At 44.8% G+C, this 14,840-nt stretch overlaps 2 long non-coding RNA genes and 1 pseudogene across 2 annotated transcripts; 1 reads left to right on the top strand and 2 right to left on the bottom strand.

The window, feature by feature from the left end:
- Positions 1-3,676: 3,676 nt before the first annotated feature.
- On the top strand, positions 3,677-4,776 carry LOC147256759 (uncharacterized; annotated as a pseudogene).
- A 277-nt stretch (positions 4,777-5,053) lies between these two features.
- On the bottom strand, positions 5,054-10,800 carry LOC147256758 (uncharacterized). Its single transcript, XR_015117774.1, has 3 exons — positions 10,724-10,800; positions 10,473-10,588; positions 5,054-5,196 (listed from the first exon to the last, which is right to left on the bottom strand). It is a non-coding gene; the product is annotated as an uncharacterized LOC147256758 (long non-coding RNA).
- Positions 10,801-11,652: 852 nt separating this feature from the next.
- On the bottom strand, positions 11,653-12,078 carry LOC147256757 (uncharacterized). Its single transcript, XR_015117954.1, has 3 exons — positions 12,064-12,078; positions 11,917-11,974; positions 11,653-11,728 (listed from the first exon to the last, which is right to left on the bottom strand). It is a non-coding gene; the product is annotated as an uncharacterized LOC147256757 (long non-coding RNA).
- Between the last annotated feature and the right edge of the window lie 2,762 nt (positions 12,079-14,840).

Here is a 14,840-nt window from a genome sequence, read left to right as displayed (position 1 = left end):
ACCTAACCCGAACCCGAACCCGGACCCGAACCCTAACTCCCCTAACCCTAACACTAAACCCTAACCCTAACTCTAACCCTAACCTTAAACCTAACCCTAAACCCTAACCCTAACCTTTTGGGTGGGATGATACTCTTACCTTATACCTAACCCTAACCCTAACCTAACCCTAACCCTAACCTAACTTACACAGCCCAACCCTAACCCTAATCCCAACCCCAACCCCCCTAACCCTAAACCCTAACCATAACTCTAACCCTAACCCTACCTCTCACCGGCGCAGATCATCTTTGGTCGCCCTCTTCGTGATTCGCTCTCTTTAACAAACAGACTGGAGAAATTCTCAAACTGACCGCTCTGGCGCCAGGCATGGGCGGCGAAGGAGGATGCCCTCCGGACCCGGCTATCCCGCACCACTGAGTCTCTGAGGACTCACTCGAGGCCACTTCGCCCGTTGGCACTTGGTGAGAGGGTTTTCCTCCAGAATCAGCAGGGACCGAGCCCACGCAAGTGAGACGGGTCAGGGGTGGTGGTGGAGTCCCTCGGTCACGATCAGTATCGGATTAAGGTCGACGGTTCAGGGCGTCTGACTCTGCGCAATCGGCGATTTCTCCGCGCCTTTACGCCACCCACCCCCTTTGCCCAAGAGCGGCCAGCTGCGATGTTGCTGCCACCTTCGTCACTGGAACGAGCACCCCAACCCGTCCACCTGGGCCAGGTGGCGCCCCCTGGGATCAGTCAACGTGCAGATGGATCCCGGGACGAGGATTTGGACGCCTCCCGGCCGGCATCTGGTGATGGGGTGGCCTCTGGCCCCGACACTCATGGTGGCCCTGTTCCTGCAGACACCGCTCCAGACATGTCGCCCTCTACGCCACGGTCGCCACCTTCGCTGCCCCAGGCCCCACAGCCGGGCCGCATGAGGAGGCCACCCAGACGATACGAACCTGAGACAGGCTGTTGGGTGCAAGACTGAGTCCGTTAACCTATCTCAGTTTATAGCTTTCCGGACTGGGGGGGATGCAGAGTTCACCGCCGGCCACTAGGGGCTGCTAGGGGTTAGGTTGGTGTTAGAACCGCCTCAGTTAGGAGTCAGTGAGCCAGTTGCATGAGGTATGTTTGTGTCGAGGAGAAAGTATTAAGCTGGTCGGCTTAATTTATATAAGTCTGCTCACTCTATCGTTATTGTTGATAATTGTTACTGTTACCTTTTAAAATAAGTGTTATATATACATGTTAGACTTTTTAGCTCAAGCTTATGTTGCTGTTTTGTGTCACTGCAGGGCTTCTTCATCTTTGTCATTAAATAATTAAATTGACATCGAGGAGTGTGTTTCTTCATGAAGAAGCCATGGTTGTTGTTGGATGCTCTGTTCCTGGCTGCGATTTCAGAACTGAAGATGTGTCTGAGGCCCTCGCCATTGCTCTGCTGACAAATCACGGACTTGCCCATCAAAACCCGCCTCCCCTAGCTTAAATAATCAAATTGACATCGAGGAGTGTGTTTCTTCAGTGACTACGATGTTGATCTTAAAGGATCATCACTCAGACATAATTGAACAAGAAACTGAAAATCTGCTACTTCTACCCGATCCAAACTGGAAGCAGCCCTTTGATATAGCGGCTAACTGGGCTAGACGCAACCTCGGGAGACGTCTTCTCCCAGAAACGGTGGAGCGCACAGAGGCGCTCCTCATCACCAGGCAAGCGGACAGGGGGAACCCAGATCCTGTCGAGGCCGCATCTGATGATATGGAGGAGACGCCACCATTACAGGTGAATCAGCTGACGTCGACACCTCCTCCTGCTCCTCCTCCTCCTCCTCCCCCTCGTAAACGACAGCAAATTATCGTCACCGCACAAGTACATGGGAGACTAGCTACACAGCCAACTTTACCTCCTCCCTCTCTCCCTCGCCCTCCTCCCCTCGCCCTCCCCATCTCACTCCCAAAGTCCTCACATCAGTGGAAACACAAACCACACTGGTAAGAACGGACATAAGGGGAGACTGGTCATTCTCCTCACAATCTGATGATCAAGATACGGTGCCCTCCACAACACGTCCCCCACCATCGGAGATTGAAACAATGGACACCGAACCCAGGCAGCAGAGACTAGACGTGCCTCTCGCACCAACATACATGAAGATGTGCCCATCCTTACCTCTCAACCCCACTCACCTTCGCTGGAAGAGGATCCGTTGTCGAATACACCGCAACACCGACATCCGCAGTCCGAGGTACTGGGAACATCGACTCCGTTAACAGCGCCACCTACAGCTCCTGTCCCGGACCAGATGGTGCTCCTGGACTTAAGCTCCGACGAGCTTGAGGATCTCCAAGGTAACTCACAGGTGACCACTCCCAGGGGGAATACCACAATGTCCCCCCTGAGGAGAAACACTGGTCAACCCTGTATTGATTTTAACAAATCTGGTGGTAATATCATAAACACCACAATCAATAACTCAACACCACCACACACACCCACACACAGGCCTACTAGACATATCAACACCTCTTTTAAGATGAAAAACTGGAGCCTAGCGGTGAGGGAAAAACTTTTAATTCTGGGAGATTTCAATATTGCCAGAATTCCACCTTTTAAAGTTCCGGACCTACAGGTGGACAGCTTCCCAGGTGCTACGTTCAGACACATTCAAGGGGTTTTGGCTAAAATGGAACCAGCCTCGTTTGTGGAAACGGTAATCTTATCACTGGGCCTCAACAACAGAGCTCAAATGACCCAGACATCTATAAAAGAACTGCAGAGACTTTTCAGGATGTCCAAAATTAAATTTCCACAGGCCGCGGTTGGGATCCCCATCATCAACTTTTCCAGAGTTCTCCCCCACAGTGAGCAGGTCCACCTTCACGTACTTAACAAACACATACGCTCCCACTATCAACACATCCCTGAGCTCTGTAGAAGCCAGTTCTCTACTGAACGGGATGGCATTCACTGGACTCATACCACAGCATCACGTATCCTTGATCATTGGAACCAGTTCTTAAACTAAGTGCCCCCATGAACCTGATTGCTCAGGAGGGGGATTAAAGTGTGATTCATTTGAGTAAAAATTTCACTCTTTCCCCAGCACAGCGCTCTCTATTGAGCAAGGGGCTTTCATTCATCCCTTCTAAAGGCAGCAATAGGAATATGTTATATAGCGCAAGGTTTGAGCTCCAACAATATCACAGGAAACTAAAAATTGCAGCTTATTTTGAAGACAAAAATTATTTGGAACCCCCACCTTTTACCCCAAAATCCAATTGGACCCCTCCATTAACCCAAATACATGAAAATATTAAAAATATAATTCATAGAGATATTCAATATTTTGATACTAAATTTAAAATTAGTAGAACAAAACCTAATTTATCCCCAGCAGAAGCAGACGCATTAAAAACTTTACAAAGTAACCAATCCATGGTGATTAAACCAGCGGATAAAGGGAGTGCGGTCGTAATTATGGATAGGGACCAATATATTTGGGAAGGAAATAGACAATTATTAGATACAAATTATTATACCCCACTAGAAGAACCTATATATTTAAAAACTATCCCGATGATACAAAAAAATTACACAGAAATTATATGAGAAAAAATGTATTAACGCTAAACAGAAGAAGTACTTAATTGGACAGGAGGAACCTAGACCTAGACGCTTCTACATGTTACCTAAAATTCATAAGGAGCCTGAGAAATGGAGCAGACCTCATCAAATCCCCCCTGGTAGACCTATCGTGTCTGACTGCAACAGCGAAACCTACTATACAGCTGAGTATCTCGATTTTTACCTCAACCCTCTCTCTGTAAGACACCAGAGCTACATGAAGGATACTTATGATTTTGTCCACAAGATCAAGCAGCTCTCTATCCCTCCAGATTCCTTCCTCTTCACTGCCGATATCGACAGCCTCTATACTAATATTGTGATCTCGGAGGGTATTCAGGCCGTAAAAAATATCTTTGCCAAATATCCTGATTCTAAAAGACCAGAAAAAGAATTATTAGAACTACTCCAAATTAACTGAACTCGGAATGATTTTGAATTTAATAACAAATATTTCATACAAATTAAAGGTACGGCGATGGGAAAGAAATTTGCCCCCGCCTACGCGAACATATTTATGGCTCAATGGGAACAAACAGCTATTCTAACTTGCCTGAAAAACCTCTTCATTACTTCCGATACTTGGATGACATTTGGGGAATCTGGCAGCACACGAGGGAGGATTTTGAGATCTTCCTAAACACCCTCAATAATCATAACGCATCTATTAAATTGAAAGCTGTAATTGATTCGACCTCTGTTGATTTTCTAGACACAACTACATATAAAGGACCTAATTTTTTACTCACACATAAATTGGACACTAAAATATTTAAAAAAAAAACAGATACTCATTCCTTATTGTATAAATTTAGTTACCATCCCAAACATACGTACGCAGGAATTGTTAAATCTCAGCTTCTTAGATTCCACAGAGTCTGCACGAGAGAAGAGGATTTTAAAGTGGCCACCAAAATACTATTCTCCACATTGGCCACTAGAGGGTACTCTCGCTCCTTTTTGAGGAAATCCCTCAAGACATGTAAAGAGACCAGACCTATTGTGATCTCTTCTCTTCTCCCTATGGTTATCAATTATTCTACGTCTGCTGTTAACTTAGTCAGAGCGTTTCGGAAACACTTCCAACAGGGGATTGAGGACTCCACACTGCTCCAGAATCATAGACTTATTGCTGCCTATAAGAAAAACAAAAACTGACAGGATTATCTAGTAAAGGCCAAACTCAAACCTATGAGGAATCCTAAGTCCTTTGAGCGCGGAGAATTTTTTCAGCACCATCTTTGGGTGCGCAATAGACACAATAATAATGTTTTTAAGACACAATCAGGAACCAGTATTGATTCTAGAAATTGTGTACATTTAATTTTTTACAAGGTGTGTGACACACAATATGTGGGAGAGACAGGTAACACAATTCGGACCAGATTTTATCAACACAAACATAACATTTATAAAAAGCAAAACACACACATTCCACTCATACAACATTTCATACAACATGGATGGACCGCACTGAAGACCACCATTCTGGAAGGGAACCCACACTGGTCCACACCACAACGTAGGAGAGCAGAGAGAAAGTGGATCAGCCTCCTGGATACTCTTCAGCCATTGGGTCTAAACGATAAATAATAATAAAAAGATGATGAGTAATTATTATTCAAAATATTGAAAAGATAAAATGTTAATTCTGATTCTGACTAATTTGCCTTAACCCTAACCCTAACCGAATCCACCTTCTTGCCTAAACCTAACCGAATTTGAACCTCTACCCCTAACCCTAACCCTAACCGAATCAACCTCCTTGCCTAAACCTAACCGAATTGTAATCTCTAAACCTAAACCTAAGCGAATCGACCTCCGTGCCTAAATCTCAGCGAATTTTAACCTTTAAACCTAAACCTAACCGAATTTGAACCTCTAAACCTAAACTGAGTGAATCAACCTCCTTGCCTAAACCTAACCCTAGTTGGAACCAAGTCGAGGTATTATAGCCAGGGGAATTGGGATCAGAGGGGGGAGAATGGCCGGTGCCTTGAGTGTCGTCCTCGAACGACGCTCCAAATTTTATAACCCTAACCCTAAACCCTAAACCCTAACCCTAACCCTAACCTCCTCCCTTTACTCTTGCCTAACCCTAACCCTCACGCACACACACACAGGCACACAAACACACACCCACTCTCACCCACACACTTCAGCACACAGCAAGAGCTATCCACCCCATACTAACTTGCAAAATTCATACCCAACAAAGTACTACCAATACACTCCAAACCACCCCAAACATGCTCCTAGACACTTTCCACAGGACACTTTTCACACAAAACACTTGAATGGGGGAATTTAAAATCCACATTACTCAGGCTAGGAACATCCTACAGACTCGGAACTAGGCTCGTTGGAAAGCCCGTGCCCACATTTGGGGGGGGGGGGGGGTAGCCAGAGTCTCAGCACTCTGCCCCCTACAGCTCAAAAGTGCACCACCAATCAAGCTCAAAAGAGGGGCTTATTCACCAATCACTCCGCCCCCTTTGCTCCAATCAACTTGAAACTTTCACCAATCACTCCGCTGACCATCACAACCCTATGCACCAACTTTCACTCTCCTACACCTTACGGTTCCAAAGTGCACCACTTTGGGTGGGGTGGTACTCTTACCTTATACCTATCCCTATCAAGGCTAAGGCGAAGGTGAAAGCATGTAATGGTAGGAAGGGGAATGAGAAAGTTAGGTAGAGGGAAGAGAATAACATTCGAAGAAAATACAGTGAAGAATAGAGGGAAAGAATTGAAAAAGATTTATTATTCGAAAAGAAATTGGACATAAAAACAGGACACAGGTTCAGGGATTAACAGAAATTTATTTACAAGAATAACGGCAAGACTACATATAAAGAATTAAAGAATCACACACCAAACAGATAAGGAATAAGGAGGATAAATATGGATTGGACAACATAAAAACATTATTCTAAAAAACATTATTCTAAGAAAGGCAAAAGAATTGGAACATAAAACCTAACCCCTCCCTCCTTATGCCTAACCCTAACCCTATTAGGTAATTTTATATTATAATTTTATAATAGTATATTACTAAAAACAAGGGGTTTTTATTTCATTTGGCATTGATGGGGTTAAAAATGTATGATAAAACAAGGGGATTTTTATTCATTTTGGCATTGAGGGGGTTAAAAATTCATGTTAAAATAGGACAACTTAAATTCATTTGGCATTGATGGGGTTAAAAATGTATGTTTAAAAAGTTTAACAAGTCAAGAAACACAGTAAGACAAAACGTTTTTTAATTTCATTTTATTCTTTATTGGACATTCTAAATGCTTAAAATCTTATAAAGGGTTAATAAATTGAGTAAAGGGTTAATGATTTTAAGTTAATTCATAATCTAAAAACGTAATTCATATGTATATGGGGTTAATTCCCGTTATTTTATGTTACAGGTTAAAAAAAAAGGAAAAGGGTAAAAGGAACGGTATTTCTAAGCTAAAATAAAAAATCAGTTTAGTTAAGTCAAACAGAGGTTATATAAAGGGGAAGAGAGAAGCAGAGAGCTCACTTTTCTTTTGAACAGCGAAGGGAAAACAGCTCTACACTGTCACTGCAAGCGAGCCAGTCATTTTTTTTTTGTGTGCCGAACCTGAAGAAGACCCAATACGGGTCGAAATGTCGTGTTTTTGTTGGCACACCTTCCTTAGTTTTTATACATAAATAATAAATAGCTGAATAAATAGCAGAATAAATAAATAGCAGAATAAATAAATAAAAAGATATTGTTTTTGATCCCTCCTATTTTGGGAGAGCATTTTTGGTTTTTAATTTTTTTCTTCCTCCTACTTTAGGAGTGATTTTCATTTGAACATAATTTCATAAATAATTTCATTGGAAAATATTTCATTTAAAAACAGATATTAAAAAGACAATTTTAGTTCTTTGAAGAAAAAAAAACAACAACAAAGAATTTCATTTTGTGATAAAAAATAAATAATTTCATTTGGTGATCAAAAAAGACACAATAACAAATAAGATGGGAGACGGTTGGACGGTTGTCCAGTATGGCAGGAGGGGCAGACAGCGCAACCGTCAACCCCAGTGGGGTCAGGGATATGGGGGGAATAGAGGTGGGATGGACCGTGCATTCTTTTCCTCCTTCGGGAGAAGGGACAGGGTCCCTAATTTGATCCCTAAACCCTTAACCCTAACCCTTCCAAAGTGCACCACTTTGGGTGGGGTGGTACTCTTACCTTATACCTAAACCCTAACCTTAACCCAAACCTAACCCTAAACTAAACCCTAACCCTACACTAAACCCTAACCCTACCCAAACCCTAACCTCCTCCCTTTACTCTTGCCTAACCCTAACCCTTACGCACGCACACGCACGCACACACACACACTCACCCACACACTTAAGCACACAACAAGTGCTATCCAATCCCTAATCCTAACCCCCACTGTTTGCTATCCGAAGAATCCAATTAGCTATATTTAATCTATCCCAAATATTGAAACCCAATTAAGAAAATCCTCCCAAGTAGGTAGAGGTCGAATAAATCCTCCCAAGTCGGTTGAGGTTACTAAATTAATAAAAAGGGAAAATAAAGCCTAAGTAAAGGAATGGGAGATTACAATATAAGCAAAGAAGAGGAAAGGTGAAGACAGTGCAGGAGTAAAAAAAAGGAGTAGAAGAAGGGACGATGGAGGAAGGAAGGATGAAATAGAGAAAGAGAATAGAAGAAAAGGATAGAGGGAGGACATTAGATGGAAATAATTCAAACCAAATTAAAACTCAAATAAGAGACTAAATTAAACTCAAATAAGAGATAAATAAAAGTAAATAAAGAAAAATCCTCCCAAATTGGTAGAGGTCCATAAATCCTCCCAAGTAGATAGAGGTTGGTGAATAAATAAAAGGAAAAATAAAGAAGAAAAACATACATATATAAACTCAAGTAAGAAACCAAATTAAAGCTGCAAGCAGCGTTGTTAGGGCCTGAGCCCCCGCGCGGCCTACGGCCGCGTCCTTGACACCGGCCCCAATCCAACGGTGTAATCGGCAAATCCCTAGGCCTTGTAGTTGAGGAGATACGAGCCTCAGTGCGCTGCACAGTGTGAGTGCAGAGCTGAGAGCCGGCCCTTTAAGAGCCCCTCCCTTCTCTGCTCGCTCTCTGCCATCTGTGTCAGAGTGGAGAGCAGAGCTGAGAGCAGAGCTGCCAGCTGGCCCTTTAAGAACCCCTCCCCTGCTGCACTGTGTCTGATCTGTGCTGGAGTGGAGAGAGTGGAGGATTCAGAGAAATGTAGTGTGTAAAAGCTGAATAAGTCGGCATACGTTGGTCAAAAGTCACACAAAATACCATATTTTTGTAGGGATTTTTGTCAGGAATACAGTGGTGTGTTTTTAAAAGCTGTGGAATGTATGGTGTAGATGTGAGAAGCATTTGTTTGAGAGTATGTACCCTGAGAGGACACGCTCTCCCCATAGACTTCCATTGTAAGGCGAAAAGTGTCTCCCCCACTTTGACGGCTCATAAAATCCAAACCGAGCGCGTAGTATATTAACCTTGAACAACTTTTAATCAGCACAGTTGGGAGAGTAATGTGTGAAAGTTTGGAAGCCCTGGCATTTACGCTTTAGGAGGAGATAGATTTTGTTCGGGGCGCAAAATTGTCCAAAATTAGACATTCGTGTCCAAATTGTGGACATCCTGTTACAGTTAGGTCAGGGGTGTGAGTGTATGATTTATCCGTCTTGATGAGACGAGTTCAATGGTGTTTGTCCCATGTCTGGAGGACATTCCTACAGTCTGTGGCGTGGTTTTTTGTGTATGTAGGTGGCGCTATTGAGTAGAGCGCCTCTTTTTTTTTTAATTATCGAATTTTTTGCCGCACCCGATGTGCTTACCAAATTTGGTGAGTTTTCATGCATGTTTAGGGGGTCAAATTTACTTTTGAAGTGGCGAGTGTGACTTCGAAACATAATAGGGTCTTCGCCAGGGACTGGCTCAGGCCCTAATTAAACTCAAATATAAGAGAAGGGAAAGAGGCTAAGAACAGTAAAGGGAAAGTATAAGAAGGGTAAAGGAAAGCAAGAGGGACAGCCAAAGGGATTTAAGTGTGTGAAGCCAAGTAAGAGCACCGCACTTACCTACTGGCAGCCACCTGATGAAGGCCAAGATAGGCCGAAACGTTGTGGCATAGGCCAGTCATGACAGACCTATAAGGTCCAATTTTTTGAACCCCCACCACCTACGGGTGGTGGGACCCTGCCCCCAGGAAGGACCGTGAACTTTCTCCTTCCCACCTAACTATTATCTAACCTAACCCTCCTACACCTTACGGTTCCAAAGTGCACCACTTTCAGTGGAGTGGTACTCTTACCTTATACCCTAACCCTCCTAACCCAATACCCATCCCTGACCTCTCCCCGGGTGACACGCCTAACCTTAACTACCAGTCTCCTGCCTCAAAACTTACCTTCAACCTTTCTCCTGTACTGGTTCCTGATTCAAATCAGGTTACCAATTCTATTCAATTGTCTCCTTCAGCCTTGACCTTGGGCCAACCTTCACACCGCCTCCAAAACCCCAGCGGACTTCTCGTTCCATTATGCGAACGTGGCGGAAGAAAGAATCCCTCCAGATACCCTTTTTGACTCTGGGGGGACTTGCCGTAGATAACTCCAATTCTTTCCGTCCGAATCGGGGGTCTAATGTGGAGCGAGAAACAACTACCACAGCAGAAATTCATATCAACAAGCAGACCATCCTTCCAGATCTGGGAATGAATGAAGAACGGGAGGAGGTAGTGGTCCCTGAGGACACCGCAATGTTGACCCCGCCACTAGGAGGGGCACTGACTAAATTTACTCCACTTACCACTCCGTTTACCAATGTGGCGGTGTTGATGGAAGACCGACTGTCCTGTTCGTTTTTGGATGCTGTGACTCCATGGAGCCCTCCGTCCTCCTCTCTTGTTCACTTACAGTCAATGTCTGTTAAAGAACAAACGAAAACACAGTTGGAGCGTGTGGTGCCCCAGAGCGGAGGTGGCATCGTTCGGTCCCCGGAGTTCCCCGGGTCCCCTCAGAGTCCACCTGGTGGGGAGCAATGTATAACACCATACTTACCTCCAGTTGCTGCTTCACCGACTACCCTTGCTAGCCCGTCCGACTCGGAGGTTCCGCCGTCGAATGCGACTGCTGGGAACAGACAGGTGGCTGTTATTCCACTCAACACAGTACATTTGGGAACAAACACGCTAATACTTACCTCGGTGGAACCAATTAAAGCCCCGTCTCGCGAGAAACACCAGGACTTGACGTCAGACTTAAATCCCTCGAGCCGAGTGACGTTTACGGACACCTTGGGAGAAACGGAAAGCGCAGTGCCGCCTGTACAAACAGGTCTCCAAGCTGCTACATACAGGAAAATACCTACTTATCATGAACGTACTTTCCAAAAAATCGCAAGATGGCATTGGGAGGTTGCGGATCCTTTTTTAATATTGGGAGACTCAAACTTGGCTCGGATCCCTCACTTTGATGTGTCCACTCTTCAAATAGATAGCTTCCCCGGGGCACAGATCCATCATTTAACAGGGGTCCTTAAGAAACTTCCTCCAAACCCAGATACCCACAAGGTGGTCTTCACAGTGGGTCTAAATAACATCCTGCAAACCCATTTATTGGAAACCATTCGTAAGCAGTATCAACAACTTGGAGTATCTGTGATCAGAATAAAAGCACACAGATCAACCAATTTCTCACAACCAAATATAGAATTCTTAGAGGTATCCAGGATGATCAATTTACCACAGAATCGGACTTGGTGCATTGGACAGCTTCAACGGCCAGTTCCATCTTGGCCTCCTGGCTGGCACAGTTAAACTGAGGAGGGGAACATCCTCAACCTCTCCCACTCCTATGTGCTGACTACAATAGAGCAGAGAGTTCTTGAGAAGGGTTTGTCTTTTGTTCCAACCCCTTCCAATATAAACAAAAATGACCTGAGAAGGGACATTTATGATTACCATAGAAGATTAAAATTGGTATGTCACTTCAAGGGTGGAGATCCTCTTCAGGGCAGGAAATTTTTGGAGCCTTCCTTTTGGGAGACTCCTCAGAGCTCACTTCCTGTGGAGTTGATGGAATTAATGAAGCAGGACAATCTCCTTCTGAGAGATCTTTCCTTTCGCAAATCCAAACCCAACTTGACCCCAGCGGAGCAGAATGCACTAAGGCGATTAAGGAAAAACAAAGATCTGGTCATCAAAGCCGCCGATAAAGGCTCTAAAATTGTTATCCTTGACAAAACTCATTACCTGATTGAGGCTCAGAGACACTTCCAGATTCCGCTGCATTATAGACCTCTCCAATCATCTATACAGTTGTAAACAAGAGAGCAACTACATACCATCATAGAGGATCTGTATACACGGAAGTTCATTTCTCATAAATAAAAAACTTACCTCTCAGGACCACCTATACCACACCCACGGAGGTTTTACCTCCTTCCTAAAATACATAAGGATCCCGCGACGTGGACGATCCCCTCCCACATTCCACCGGGGAGGCCAATCGTCTCAGACTGTGGGTAGCCGAGTATATAGATCCTTTTATTAATCCTCTCTCTCAACAACACCCAAGTTATGTTTAAGACACTTATGATTTATTAATAAGGTCTGTTCTGTCCAGATTCCTCCAAACTCACTTCTCTTCTCTATCAATGTGGAGTCTCTTTACACCAATATTGACACCACACTGGGACTGCGAGCGGTGAAGGACATGGTCGGCAGATTTCCTGACTCTTCCCGACCTGATACTGCCTTGCTGCAGCTCTTGGAGATCAGTCTCACCAAAAATGATTTTCAATTTGACTCCACCCACTACCTCCAGATCCATGGCACAACCATGGGCAAAAAGTTTGTCCCAGCCTACACCAATATCTATATGGCGGAGTGGGAGAGGATTGTTTTTCTGAAATGTCAGAAACTCCCAGGGATGTACTACAGATACCTTGATGACATCTTCGGTGTCTGGAGCCACTCCCGAGAGGACTTCCAGCGTTTCTTCGACACCCTGAACAATCACCATGCTACTATTAATCTCAAGGCAAATATACAAGAGGAGGCATTGGAATTTCTGGACACAACAATCATTTTTCAAAAACATACCCAATATTTAGCTACTCGAGTATACTTCAAACCCACGGACACACATGCACTATTACATAGAAGCAGTTTTCACCCCAAGCATACATTTAAAGGGATCGTGAAGTCCCAACTGATTAGATACCGTCGTCTCTGCTCGGATCCTGCAGATGCCCAAAGAGCCACCTCTATCCTCTTCGGGGTCCTGGGGAGAAGAGGACATAGTAGATCTTTCCTTAGAGGAATAAAACGGGAAGTTGGAGTCGGACCTGGGGATCTTCTGCCTCAACGTACCACCAATAGGGTCATTCCTCTGGTTTCCACCTTCTCTTCTCCGTCACTGCAATTTACCCATAAAATGAGGCAAAATTTTACTCAATTACAGAGTAAAATGCCACTCCTTGCAGATTTCTCCATTGTAACAGCCTACAAAAGGAACAAAAATCTAAGAGATCTCCTTGTGCATGCTGCTCTTTTAAAGCAAGATGGCAAGACAGAACAAAATTTCTTTCAAACAGAGAGATTTGTTTTTAATTCACGCAGTAAGAAGGGAGCACCATTAGATGCAACATTGGGTCTGTAATCATCCAATTTAGTATATTTAATTTATTGCAAACATTGTGGGAAAATATATGTGGGACAAACAAAAAATAGATTAAAGGATCGACTTAAACAACATTTATATCGCATACAAAAACCTACTGAGACGGCTCTCCTGACAGTGTAAGTGAACAAGAAAGAAGGTGAAGATGCAAGTTGGAGCAAAGGAAAGTAGTATAGAAAGGGAAGTTGAGAGAGAAGGAAGAAAGCAGAAAAGAGGATAGATGAAAAGGACAGAGGGAATAAAGGGAAATTAGAAGGAAATAATTAAACTAAATTAAGAAACTCAAATAAGAGATAAAATAAAACCAAATAGGGCAAAGAAACTCAAATAGAGAAAGAAAATAAATAGAGAAACTCAAAAAGGAGATCAATAAGAGTAAGGAACATAGACAATTAGAAACTAAATTTTAAAAAAGGAAAGAGGTTAAGAACAGAAAAGGGAAAGTATAAAAGGGAAAGGAAAGTAAGAGGGACAGCCAAAGGGAGAAAAGTGTGAGAAGCCGAGTTGAGCACCGCATTTACTTGTACTGGCTCTGCCTGATGAAGGCCTAATACGGCCGAAACGTTGCGGCAAAAGGCCAGTTACTACAGACCAGCAAGGTCCAATTTTTTTAAACCGTGGTGGGACCCTGCCCCCAGGATGGACCGTGCACTTTCCCTTCCCACTTAGGTGGGATAGGGCATAAACCCTAAAACCTAATCCGGAGAGTGAGGTAGAGGTGTACTGCTTGGCGCCTGGGACTTGCTGACCTGGGGCCCTGCCGCTCCCCCGGGGGGGTCGCACCCACATTTGGGAGGGGTTTGCTAGCCTCGGCCCACCCTCAGGCGGGCTGGGCCCTGGCGCGGTGTCCTGGACTGCCACCACTCTGGACAAAGGGAGGATGCTAGGGGACGTCTGAGGATGGGGGCTGACCTCCTTGATGCTGATCGAACTGGGGGCCCTGACCACGGGCTGCTGGCTGGGGGTTCTGCTGTGCACTGGGGGCCTGGGCCCTCCCTGCCCTCTGACTGCACGGTGGTGGGCCCTCTGCCCGGATCTCCGGACAGTGCCCCTTGGTGCTCCAATCTGACCTCTGGACCAGGGAGGGTAGACTCCCTGTCGGCTGGTTGCAGTGGTGACGGGGTGGTCAGCGGGGCCAGTCCTGAAGCTGACCCCCTGCAGATCTGGCCCATTCCTCAGCCCCTCTCATTTCCTCTCTGTCCCATCACATCACATCTTATGTATCACTAGGCCTTGAGGGGCTGGACCCCCCAATTTTAATCACATTGTAGACATTTAGGGCTTGGGGGAGTGCATGACGATGTACTGGGAGACTCTGCCGTCTGCAACCGGCGGGGCTCCCATGCCCTGGGTGCCTCCGCCATTTTTAACCACATTCTAGTCATCCACATCATCACATCTACATTCCCATGCACAACACGCACCCTGCACCATGTTGGGATGGGGGGGCAGCTGGGGCAGGGAGTGGGTCCAGTGCTGCCTCCTTTGCTAA

The sequence above is a fragment of the Aulostomus chinensis genome, chromosome 9, assembly GCF_037954235.1.
Source record: "Aulostomus chinensis isolate RoL2024-O1b breed Wild chromosome 9, RoL_Achi_v1.0, whole genome shotgun sequence".
NCBI lineage: Eukaryota > Metazoa > Chordata > Actinopteri > Syngnathiformes > Aulostomidae > Aulostomus > Aulostomus chinensis.
The sequence above is the reverse complement of the archived record's forward strand: the minus strand, read 5'-3'. Positions and strand labels throughout refer to the sequence as shown.